General features: G+C 49.3%; 1 protein-coding gene across 1 annotated transcript in view; it reads left to right on the top strand.

Annotated features, from left to right (window-relative positions):
* Positions 1-12,280, top strand: part of PHKA1 (phosphorylase kinase regulatory subunit alpha 1) — a 295,837-nt gene extending 283,557 nt beyond the window's left edge. Inside the window, exon 35 of the transcript XR_014460676.1 lies at positions 12,271-12,280. The gene's annotated coding sequence lies outside the window, so the exon portion shown is untranslated. The remainder of the gene's footprint in view (positions 1-12,270) is intronic.
* Positions 12,281-12,619: the final 339 nt, after the last annotated feature.

Raw genomic sequence — 12,619 nt, 5'->3', positions numbered from 1 at the left:
CAGGAGAGAGGAGGAATAGTGGGAGACGGGAGAGAGGAGGAATAGTGGGAGACTGGAGAGAGGAGGAATAGTGGGAGACTAGTGGGATACTGGAGAGTAGGAGAGAGGTAGAGTAGTTGGAGATGGGAGATTAGGAATAATGGGAGATAAGGAATAGAGGGAGATAAGGAATCGTGGGAGACCCCCCCCCCACACACACACATTGCTGTCTGATAAAGCACCCCTCCCTCGGCTGCTCTCTTAACTTCAGTGCCCCCCCCCATCTCCTCCCTCCTCGCTGGCAACAGTCCTCCACACTGCTGGTACACAAAGTGCAACTGCCCCCCCAACGCACCTACTGCTTTTACACAGTGTTATTCTATCTCTCACACACAGCCGCAGTGTGTCTGCGCGCGACGGTTTCATCCATCGCAGAGGCACGACATGCAGCGGTAGCAGTCTCCAAGTCCACACAACTACGGGCACATCAGGCATGTCAGTAGCAGCATGGCAGCAGCGGCCGGGTTTTCATTCCAGCAGCAGGCTAGAGCACATGGGCGCTGAGGCAACACGCACCACTGAGCGCTCTCCTCTCCCGCGGCGGCTCCTGGCATGTAGTCCTTTCCTGCATGAGTCCAGCTTTGTGGCTGTGCAGCCGTGCCTGTATGGAAGGGGGGGGAGCGGTTTGCGGCTGATCGGCAGCAAGTTTAACATGGGCGGGCTCCGGTGGGGGGGGGGGGGGCAGGGGCATCCGAATTACTCACCGTCACCGAATAGTTTAATAAGTGCTTGGCAGGGCCCAGCTTCCTTTCTCCGGCTCTCCTATGCGGGAACTTTCTTGCTCCTGCTGCGGCTCACTACCGCCCTCCAGTGGCCGGCGCCCTAGGCAAATGCCTAAACCTGCCTAGTGGTGGCACCGGCCCTGCCTGCAGCGCAGGGAGGTGCCGAGGTGAAGAGGCGCCGAGCTGCAGTGACTGACACTCTGTGCAGGGAGGTGGTGTAGCACACCCTACGGCGCGCGAGCTGACGAGTTAACAGACTGCGCTCTCGGGAACTCGGACTCCGCACTCAGGAAGGAAGGAGAAGCTGGGCAGGCAGGGGGAAGGGGAGCTGTGGGGGGCCGAGGGTGAGATTTAGGAAGGATCAGCGGGTGCTGGAGGTCAGACCTAAGAGGTAGGAGGAGAAAGAGACCCTGGGCTGCAGTGACTGCCAGCTGGCCGCCAGCTTCACAAGTAGGAGCTGCTCCAGCCATGGATGGGGTTGCATGGGGATATATATTAGGAATTGTCACACTCCAACATTACACTGTAGAACCCAGTTAGACTGATCTAAGCATGAAATAATTAATAATTACAAAAAATATTTAGCAGGTAACCCACATAGATCAGCAGTTATGTATGTGTAACTGTATGTAACTGTGGGCATTATATATATATATATATATATATATATATATATATATATATATATATATATATATATTAGAGATGTGCGGCGGCCACTTTTTCGGGTTTTGGTTTTGGATCTGGATCTCCCTTTCGTGTTTTGGATCTGGATTGGTTTTGGCAAAACCACCCTTGCGGTTTTGGTTTTGGATCTGGATTTATTTGGAAAAATGCTAAAAATTGCTAAAATAATAGTTTTCGGGCCTGTTTTTGCCCCTAAAGTGTTATTAAGCTCAATAACATTAGTTTCCACTCATTTCTAGACAATTTTGATCACTTCACAGCTCACAAAATCGTTTTCATATACTGTAGTAGGGCCATAAGGTTATCCCGAGGTAGCTGGATGACTAAGCTAGGCGACAGCAGTGGGCATCACATACATGTGGACCTTACACTTCCAACCTGGCACATGTTGGAAGCAGAGCAGCACTACAGGGGCAGACAGGGTGGCAGTTTAATAACCCCCCCCCCCCCCCCTGTAGCTGCGCTCCTCTGTTAGAACCTCCACACCATTAGCAAGAGACCATTTGATTAGTTTAATATCGTGGCGTGAGGTCCCGTGGTTTGTGAAGTTACCTCCTTATCAAACTTGATAAGACAGGCTAGGTGTGCGTTCCATTTTCTCCCTCACCACTTCACCACATTACATGTGTTCCTCCCGAAGCCACGCACTTGGTCTAGAGCTGTTGGGACTACTTCTTCCCAAACATTTATCAATCCATCCATAATGGGTGGAGGGGGGTGGGGTAATTGGTGGCAGGGGTGGGGTAATTGGTGGCCTCCACCTCTCTAGGACCCCAGGTTAGGAGATCCCTATATAGTCTACCCTTATAGACCGCTATCTATGTAGTAGGGTCAATTAGTCTGCGACATCTGTCACCCAATTCACCGCTAAGGTTAATTTGTTTGCGCTGGCTGGCTAGGTGTGTTTTCCCTTACCTCCCTCACCACTTCACCAAATCACGTGTGTTCCTCCCGAAGCCACGCACTCGGTCTAGGAATGAATAAGACCATGGATGTCCATGAGGACATATTTTCATCCATAATGGATGATGTGGAGAGCGAATCACCCATCTCCCCACCATTCATCCATCAAAGATTAAAAAATTTATGACGCTACAAAGAGCCAACAAATGACGCAGAAAGAGGTGCAAGAAAAAGATTTGCTGGGGCCCTGCCACCCAGCCATTCATTCATCCGGGACATCCTATCCAAAAAGTACGATAGGAAGGGATAAGACCATGGATGTCCATGAGGACATATTTTCATCCGTAATGGATGATGTGGAGAGCGAATCACCTATCTCCCCACCATTCATCCATCAAAGATTAAAAAATTTATGACGCTACAAAGAGCCAACAAATGACGCAGAAAGAGGTGCAAGAAAAAGATTTGCTGGGGCCCTGCCACCCAGCCATCCATCCATCCGGGACATCCTATCCAAAAAGTACGATAGGAAGGGATAAGACCATGGATGTCCATGAGGACATATTTTCATCCGTAATGGATGATGTGGAGAGCGAATCACCCATCTCCCCACCATTCATCCATCAAAGATTAAAAAATTTATGACGCTACAAAGAGCCAACAAAACGACGCAGAAAAAGGTGCAAGAAAAAGATTTGCTGGGGCCCTGCCACCCAGCCATCCATCCATCCGGGACATCCTATCCAAAAAGTACGATAGGAAGGGATAAGACCATGGATGTCCATGAGGACATATTTTCATCCGTAATGGATGATGTGGAGAGCGAATCACCTATCTCCCCACCATTCATCCATCAAAGATTAAAAAATTTATGACGCTACAAAGAGCCAACAAATGACGCAGAAAGAGGTGCAAGAAAAAGATTTGCTGGGGCCCTGCCACCCAGCCATCCATCCATCCGGGACATCCTATCCAAAAAGTACGATAGGAAGGGATAAGACCATGGATGTCCATGAGGACATATTTTCATCCGTAATGGATGATGTGGAGAGCGAATCACCCATCTCCCCACCATTCATCCATCAAAGATTAAAAAATTTATGACGCTACAAAGAGCCAACAAATGACGCAGAAAGAGGTGCAAGAAAAAGATTTGCTGGGGCCCTGCCACCCAGCCATCCATTCATCCCGGACATCCTATCCAAAAAGTACGATAGGAAGGGATAAGACCATGGATGTCCATGAGGACATATTTCCATCCATAATGGATGATGTGGAGAGCGAATCACCCATCTCCCCACCATTCATCCATCAAAGATTAAAAAATTTATGACGCTACAAAGAGCCAACAAATGACGCAGAAAGAGGTGCAAGAAAAAGATTTGCTGGGGCCCTGCCACCCAGCCATCCATCCATCCATCCGGGACATCCTATCCAAAAAGTACGATAGGAAGGGATAAGACCATGGATGTCCATGAGGACATATTTTCATCCGTAATGGATGATGTGGAGAGCGAATCACCCATCTCCCCACCATTCATCCATCAAAGATTAAAAAATTTATGACGCTACAAAGAGCCAACAAATGACGCAGAAAGAGGTGCAAGAAAAAGATTTGCTGGGGCCCTGCCACCCAGCCATCCATTCATCCCGGACATCCTATCCAAAAAGTACGATAGGAAGGGATAAGACCATGGATGTCCATGAGGACATATTTCCATCCATAATGGATGATGTGGAGAGCGAATCACCCATCTCCCCACCATTCATCCATCAAAGATTAAAAAATTTATGACGCTACAAAGAGCCAACAAATGACGCAGAAAGAGGTGCAAGAAAAAGATTTGCTGGGGCCCTGCCACCCAACCATCCATCCATCCGGGACATCCTATCCAAAAAGTACGATAGGAAGGGATAAGACCATGGATGTCCATGAGGACATATTTCCATCCATAATGGATGATGTGGAGAGCGAATCACCCATCTCCCCACCATTCATCCATCAAAGATTAAAAAATTGATGACGCTACAAAGAGCCAACAAAACGACGCAGAAAGAGGTGCAAGATGACATTGTCCTTGGGCCCTCCCACCCACCCTTATGTAGTATACAGGACATGCACAGTTTAACAAACCAATCATTTCAGCGACAGGGACTTCAGCGGCAGGAACTGTCAACTGTGGCTGAAATGATTGGTTTGTTTGGGCCCCCACGAAAAATAAATGGCAATGGGCATTGCACAAACTGGCTTTACAAGATGTCATCCTCAGCATCAGATTCCTCAGCCTCATCCTCTTCTTCACACACAATTAATTATTCGTCGCTGGAATCAACCAATACAGGAGGACTGTGTGTATTAGGAGGACGTAAGTGCTGGTGAAGGAGGTCAAGTTCGTGGAATTTGAAATTCATTTTTATGAACATCATCTTCTCCACGTTTTGTGGAAGTAACCTCCTACGCCGATCGCATACAAGGTTGCCAGCTGCGCTGAAGACTCTCTCAGAATATACACTGGAGGGTGGACAACTTAAGTAAAGCAAAGCCAGTTTGTGCAAAGGACGCCACATTGCCTTCTTTTCTTGCCAATAATGGAATGGACAATCTGACATACCTATATCGATGCTATCGGCAAAGTAGTCATCCACCATTCTTTCAATTGTGATAGCATCATAGTCAGTAGCAGTCGACATGTCCATTATGCTAGGAAGCTCCTTCAGTCCGGACCAGATGTCAAATATATTTCCGGACTGAATAGCAGTGGGTCTCCTAGGAAAATTTAGCTTTTTCCTCGCAACCCCAGTGGTAGAAATTGAAGGAGAAGTTGTGTGCCTGCCACTTTCCGCTTCAGCTGACAAATTTTGGAGCAAGAGGTCTTTGCACCTCTGCAGATTTGTTCCCATTGGTAACAAAGACACAATGTAAGACTTAAACCTAGGATCCAGTATTGTCGCCAAAATATAATGATCTAATTGTAAGAGATCGACGACCCTTGGATCCTTGCTAAGTGAACTAATAGCGTGATCTACTAGTCCTACATATTTTGCAGATTCACTGTGCTTCAACTCCTCCTTCAATTTCGCCAACTGGTTTTGCAAAAGGCCTATCAAGGGAATGACCTGGCTCAAGCTGGCAGTGTCAGAACTAACTTCGCGTGTAGCAGCCTCAAAGGGCTGCAGGATCTTGCACACCACGGAAATTATTCTCCACTGAGCTTGACTCAGGTGCATTCCCGTTCCTCTCCCTATGTCATAGGTCGAGGTGTAGGTTTGGATGGCCTTTTACTGCTCCTCCATCCGCTGAAGCATATAGAGGGTGGAATTCCAAATCGTGACCACCTCTTGCTTCAGCTGATGGCAGGGCAAATTTAGCTTTTCTTGCAAGTCTTGCAATCTCCTGCACGCACTTGCAGAATGGCGAAAATGTCCACAAATTTTCCGAACAATGGACAACATCTCTTGAACACCCCTGTCCTTTTTCAAGAAATGGTGCACCACCAAATTTACTGTGTGAGCAAAACATGGGACATGTTGGAATTCGCCCACATGTAATGCACTCACAATATTGGTGGCATTGTCGGATACCACAAATCCCGAGGAGAGTCCAAGTGGGGTAAGCCATTGCGCAATGACTTCCCGTAGTTTTTCTAGGAGGTTTTCCGCTGTGTGCCTTTTACTGAAACCGGTGATACACAGTGTAGCCTGCCTCTGAATAGCAATGGGAGATGATGTTGCTGCTGCTGCTGCTGTTGGTGCTGCTGCTGAAGGCAATACATCCACCCAGTGAGCAGTCACAGACATGTAGTCTTTTGTTTGCCCTGTTCCGCTTGTCCACATATCCGTGGTTAAGTGGACAGTGGGTACAGAGGCATTTTTAAGGACAGTAACAACGCTTTTTTTAATGTCCGTGTACAGTCTGGGTATTGCCTTCCTGGAGAAGTGGAACCTAGATGGAATTTGGTAACGGGGACACAGGATCTCTAGCAACTGGGTAAAACCCACAGAATTAATTGCGGATACTGGACGCACGTCTATTACCAACATAGTTGTTATGGCGTCAGTAATACGCTGTGCAACGGGGTGACTGCTGGCATACTTCATCCCCCTTTCAAAGGATTGACTTACAGTCAGTTGCTTGGCTAAGTGATCTGGACAAGCTTTCCTGGTCCCTTTCCTTGAAGCAGCAGCAGCAGCACCAGCAGCAGCAGAAGCAACAGGTGTACCTGATAAGGATGCTTCTGAGGAATCCAGGATAGGAGAGGATTCAGTCAGGATCATGACATTGGGTGCAGGACTACTTCCCAATCCCATCATCTCTGAGGATGGGGATGATACAGTTGTTTGAGGAGATTGCAGGACCTTGGATTTAACAGAGAAAGGGGAGCAGGACGGTGACGCTGGGCGGGCTGCTACATGTTTGTTCACAGTTTCTTTTGACAAAAACTTCTAATGGATGCACTGCAAATGACGTAACAGTGAGGAGGTCCCAAGGTGCTGCACGTCCTTACCTCTACTTACAATAGCTTTGCAAACGCTACACACGGCTTGACAGTTGTTGTCCGGATTTGGGTAGAAATAATTCCATACATACGAGGTGGATTTTTTGGTCTTTTGCCCTGGCATGACAATGGGCTTTTCCACACCCCGGACAACAACTGTCTCCGTCGGTGCCTTAAAACAAACAACATCATCCTCAACATCGTCATCATCCGCATCCCTCTGTGTGCCAGCTTCACCAACAGAATCCACATCCAATTCCTCAGAAGCATCCTCAATAACCAGGTCAAAATCTTGACTGGGGATGCTCTTACACACACTTGCAGAGGGCATGCAAATGGTGGAATGAACCTCCTCTTCAAAAACAGTATTTGAAAGGTCCGGCTCACATATGGCATCCGCAGACACACTTAGACTCTCCTCTGGGATTTGTGACATTTGTGAACTCGCCTTTGTCTTAAAAACTTTCATTCTTTTTTTTGTAGTAGCAGAAGGACTACCATCATTCTTCTGAGACGCTGTACCATCAGTCAGAAACAAAGGCCAAGGCCGTAGCCTTTCCTTCCCACTGCGTGTGGTGAACGGCATATTGGCAATTTTATTTTTCTCCACACGTGACTTAATTTTTTTTTTATGGACCATTGTAAAATGAGATTTCTGCTTTGCCTGCATGGCCTCTAGGCCTTTGACCATCGGCCTTGCCATCATGAATCTGACTGGTGGTAGCAGCTTCAGAAGTTCTATCAGGTTGCTGATCTCCCACTATTTCCTCCTCCATCATCCTCAAAAATTATAATTTTTTTTTAATACTTTTATTTATTTTTCTGATTTTTTACACTGGCCACAGCCTGTGACACTGGACACTGCCCCTGGACACAGCCCGTTACACTGGATATATGTCGTCACACTGGACACAGGATATATGTCGTCACACTGGACAATGGATATATGTCACACTGGACACAGGATATATGTCGTCACACTGGACACAGGATATATGTCGTCACACTGGACACAGGATATATGTCGTCACACTGGACAATGGATATATGTCGTCACACTGGACACAGGATATATGTCGTCACACTGGACAATGGATATATGTCGTCACACTGGACACAGGATATATGTCGTCACACTGGACACAGGATATATGTCGTCACACTGGACACAGGATATATGTCATCACACTGGACAATGGATATATGTCACGCTGGACACAGGATATATGTCGTCACACTGGACACAGGATATATGTTGTGACTTGTGACACTGGACACAGGATATATTGTCGTCACACTGGCCACTGGATATATGTCGTCACACTGGACACAGGATATATGTCGTCACACTGGACAATGGATATATGTCACGCTGGACACAGGATATATGTCGTCACACTGGACACAGGATATATGTCGTCACACTGGACACAGGATATATGTCGTCACACTGGACACAGGATATATATCGTCACAGTGGACACAGGATATATGTCGTCACACTGGACAATGGATATAGGTCACGCTGGACACAGGATATATGCCGGCACACATTACATGTCACACTGGACACAGGATATATGTTGTGACTTGTGACACTGGACACAGGATATATTGTCGTCACACTGGCCACTGGATATATGTCGTCACACTGGACACAGGATATATGTCGTCACACTGGACAATGGATATATGTCACGCTGGACACAGGATATATGTCGTCACACTGGACACAGGATAAATGTCGTCACACTGGACACAGGATATATGTCGTCACACTGGACACAGGATATATGTTGTCACACTGGACAATGGATATAGGTCACGCTGGACACAGGATATATGCCGGCACACATTACATGTCACACTGGACACAGGATATATGTTGTGACTTGTGACACTGGACACAGGATATATTGTCGTCACACTGGCCACTGGATATATGTCGTCACACTGGACACAGGATATATGTCGTCACACTGGACACAGGATATATGTCGTCACACTGGACACAGGATATATGTCGTCACACTGGACACAGGATATATGTCGTCACACTGGACACTGGATATATGTCGTCACAGTGGACACAGGATATATGTCGTCACACTGGACAATGGAGATATGTCACGCTGGACACAGGATATATGTCGTCACACTGGACACAGGATATATGTCGTCACACTGGACACAGGATATGTCGTCAGTCATCACACAGGACAGGACACAGGATATATGTCGTGAGTGACTCGTGACACTGGACAATGGATAAGATATAGGCCATCACACTGGACACAGCCCCTTGTAATAATGCTGCCCCTGTACACAGTGTACTACTCAGCAGCACTGCAGCCCCTGCGTGTGAGCACTGCAGCACTGAGTTAGTTAGTTAAATCACAAAAAAAACACAGGGTTCAGGGCTAAATAAAATAAATCACAACACAGGGCTTAGGGCTAAATAAATCACAACAGGGCATGGGCCACAGGACAGCCCCTGGACAGTGGACACTGCAGCCCCTGCGTGTGAGCACTGCAGCACCTAGTTAGTTAAATCACACTACAGGGCTCAGGCCTATAAACAGTCACTGACTCTCAAGTCTACAACACAGGGCAGTGAGGGCAGGTCATGGAGCACAGCACGGAGCACATGGCACAGAGCACAGCACAGGGCAGTGAGGGCAGGTCACGGAGCACAGCACGGAGCACATGGCACGGAGCACAGCACAGGGCAGTGAGGGCACAGGTCAGGTCACGGAGCACATGGCACAGAGCACAGCACGGAGCACGCGGAGCTTCCCAACCACCCTCTTCCCTCTCCAAGATTGGAGTGAAGATGGCGGGGCGCGCGTGCGTCTTTTATAAGATCCCGCTCCCGCGAGAATCCGACAGCGCGATGATGACGTTCGGCCTCGTTATTGGTCCGGAATTCAGGCGGGAACACCCGAGCCGGCTCGGATCTGGCCCGGATCCCCGATATTCGGATCTGTCGGATCTCGGGGATCCGGACCCGCTCATCTCTAATATATATATATATATACTGTATAAGCAGCATTACTACTGTGGGTATATGCAGAAGTACTTAGGGCATTACGTGTAGAATAATGTGTGTCATAATGTCATATGGTCATTATGGTGTGCAGCATATTGTGTAAGGGGCATCTCTTCATTTCTGTGTTATGCAAACTCTTGTATGATTTCAAAAGTTCTGATGTAATGAATTGATTGTGTGACACCCCAGACTTTGGAGGGTGCCCCTTCTACCACACAGACTGGGAGTACCCTGCCCAACATGTTGCACATACAATTGCCCCACTGAAGGGTTGCTAGGCAACCAAACTGTTCAGCTTAAGTGTGGCAGGACCCCCGAAGGGTTAATCCTGTAACTGCAGAAGGGCGCGAAAGGAGCAGAGAGGGAATGCCCTGTGATTGGAGGGCCTGAACGGCGCGAAAAGAGAGGGGAGGAGTGTGCTAGGAGGAGAGAGGTCGGCGTTACCTGTGAGCGGAGGGTCCGGCAGCGTGAGGTGTATCCTGAAGTTCCAGCGCAGAGGAAGAGGAGTCCAGCAGTGTAGCAGCTCGCCCGCGGCCTGTAGCAGAGACCGGCGCAAGCAGAGACACGGCGCGAGTGACCAGCGCCTACCCCAAGCAGCGGGGAGATACCCGGCGGGAGCCAGCGCAGAGGGCAGCCGACAGACCGCACCCCGCTAGAGAGATGGCCGTCGCGACGGGACAGCGTCACCGAGCACAGTGATGCACCCCGCAGCAGCATCCACACCGGACGGCAGCTGACATCACCCGCCGCCAGCCCGCCAGAGACCCGGCGCATCCCAGCGTGACAGGCGAGACAACCGGAGGCAGTGACACAACCCGCACACTGCCACAGAGCCGCCCGCAGCAGCGCCGCAGTCCCCCCGCCAGCTCCACTAAGGACCCAGCAGCGTGGAGAGTGGTGGTCGACAGGTCGCCACCTGAGCCCAACAGCATACCCCCAACGGCAGGAGCCGCAGCTAAGAGTAAGTGCTGCATAGCAGCCTCAGTCCCAACACAGCCCCAGCTCACCCTGGCCACACAGGAATCCTAACGCTGCCCCTCACTTACCGCAGTGGCCCCACAGCAGAGACACACTCCAAGGCCGGTGCAGGCCAGCAACAGTAGGGACTGACACTCCCCTCCTACAGTCTTAACAAGCCCTGCAGCAGCAGCCCCGTGACTCTCAGCCCAGGGGCACCTTTTTTTTCCCTAACTCCAAGGAGCCATTGGTGTCATATAGTGGCCCCTAATTGTGTGGTGCTGGACACCGATTGACTATCGCAGTGACCCAGCATCCCTCAGCACCTCAGAGTGCATACCTCACAAGAACCTAGCCCCTGAGCTGTAAAATAGAAAGTCTTCACAGCGAGGGTGCAGCCATTATCTCTACAGAGATCCAACAACGCCATCTTGTGGCTTAAATTAGGAACTTCTCCTGTCAGTTCCCAAAGGAGATTCAGCAAATCCCCAATTCAGGACCTTGTTACTGTCACGGTCGGCCGCAGCGGCACACGGCGGGTTCGATACTCATCCCTCCGTGCCCGTCGCCGCCTGTCCGTTCTGGGCCTCCGGAGCGGGTCTCTTGCTGGTTCCAGGTCTGTTGGGAAGTGTGGCTTACAGGGGCGGTTTCCTGTGAGTGCTAGGGGAGTTCAGACTGGGGCGGCACCGGGAGGCCGGCGCCGCCATCTTGGATGTGGGCAAAATGCAGATTGGACGCCAGGTTAAAGGTTTCCTCCTTCTCTGCCCTAATTAACCAATGACAGCCGCCCACTATGTATTTAGGGGATCTGTCTTGGTGAACTGGTGTCAGTGCAAAGGTTTCCTAGCCTTGTGCAGTTGGAGACTCCTGGCTTACTCCTGTCTTCTGCAGCCTACTCTTCAGTCCTCCCTGTTTACTGACTCCAGGATCCCTGACCTCTCGCTGCCTTCCAGGGCATCACCTGTGGATCTCGTGGAGATTACCCGTGGGGCTCTTGCCTACTGTGGACCCTGCCGGCTTCTATTGCACCGTCTTCTGGGATTTACAGCTCCTTAAAGTCATCCAGTCACAGTCCTCTCCATAAACTCCGGCTCCATCATTCATTTCTTCCAGTGTGTTAACTCTTCCTCAGTATTACCGGCTCTTTTGTGAGTGATACAAGAATTATTGTATTTATTATTATTCTCCAAAGACTTTGCTCAGAGACAGTATTGGGACTTTTTCTTATTTGCCTTATGTCAAGCCATTATTTGAATAAGAAGATTTGATTTCCTTTATGAACCCGTCTATTATAAAACCAGCTCGCTTTAACCCTAACTCGTCTGGTCCTAAAGTAATTCCTGTGCACCACACGATCCAAACTAGTCCTCCATCTGTGACAGTTTGCACTGACCCAATGGAATCGAGTGGTGGCCAGGGGTTCCCAGCAGACCTTCTTCAAAGGATCGTAGGACGTCTGGAACAATTAGAGTCTTCTCAACGGCAGGTGACTCAATTCCTGCAGACCCTTACACCCCCCCAGCCGGCAGCACCTGTCTCTCCAGCTGCATCCACAGCAGCCGCTCCTGCGTCTTCCGTGGCCGGGCCTCCGCCTGTGAGCACGTCAAGTCATCTTCATCTGCCCACACCTAATAAGTTCGATGGGTCACCAAAGGCCAGCAGAGGATTCCTTAACCAGTGCGACGTCCACTTCACCCTCCAGTCCTCCAGCTTCCCCACACCCAAATCACAAGTCGCCTACATTGTTTCCCTTCTGACCGGACCAG

Source organism: Crinia signifera, chromosome 9 (assembly GCF_055691185.1).
Source record: "Crinia signifera chromosome 9, ASM5569118v1, whole genome shotgun sequence".
Classification (NCBI taxonomy): domain Eukaryota; kingdom Metazoa; phylum Chordata; class Amphibia; order Anura; family Myobatrachidae; genus Crinia; species Crinia signifera.
This window is presented reverse-complemented; position numbering and strand designations above follow the sequence as displayed.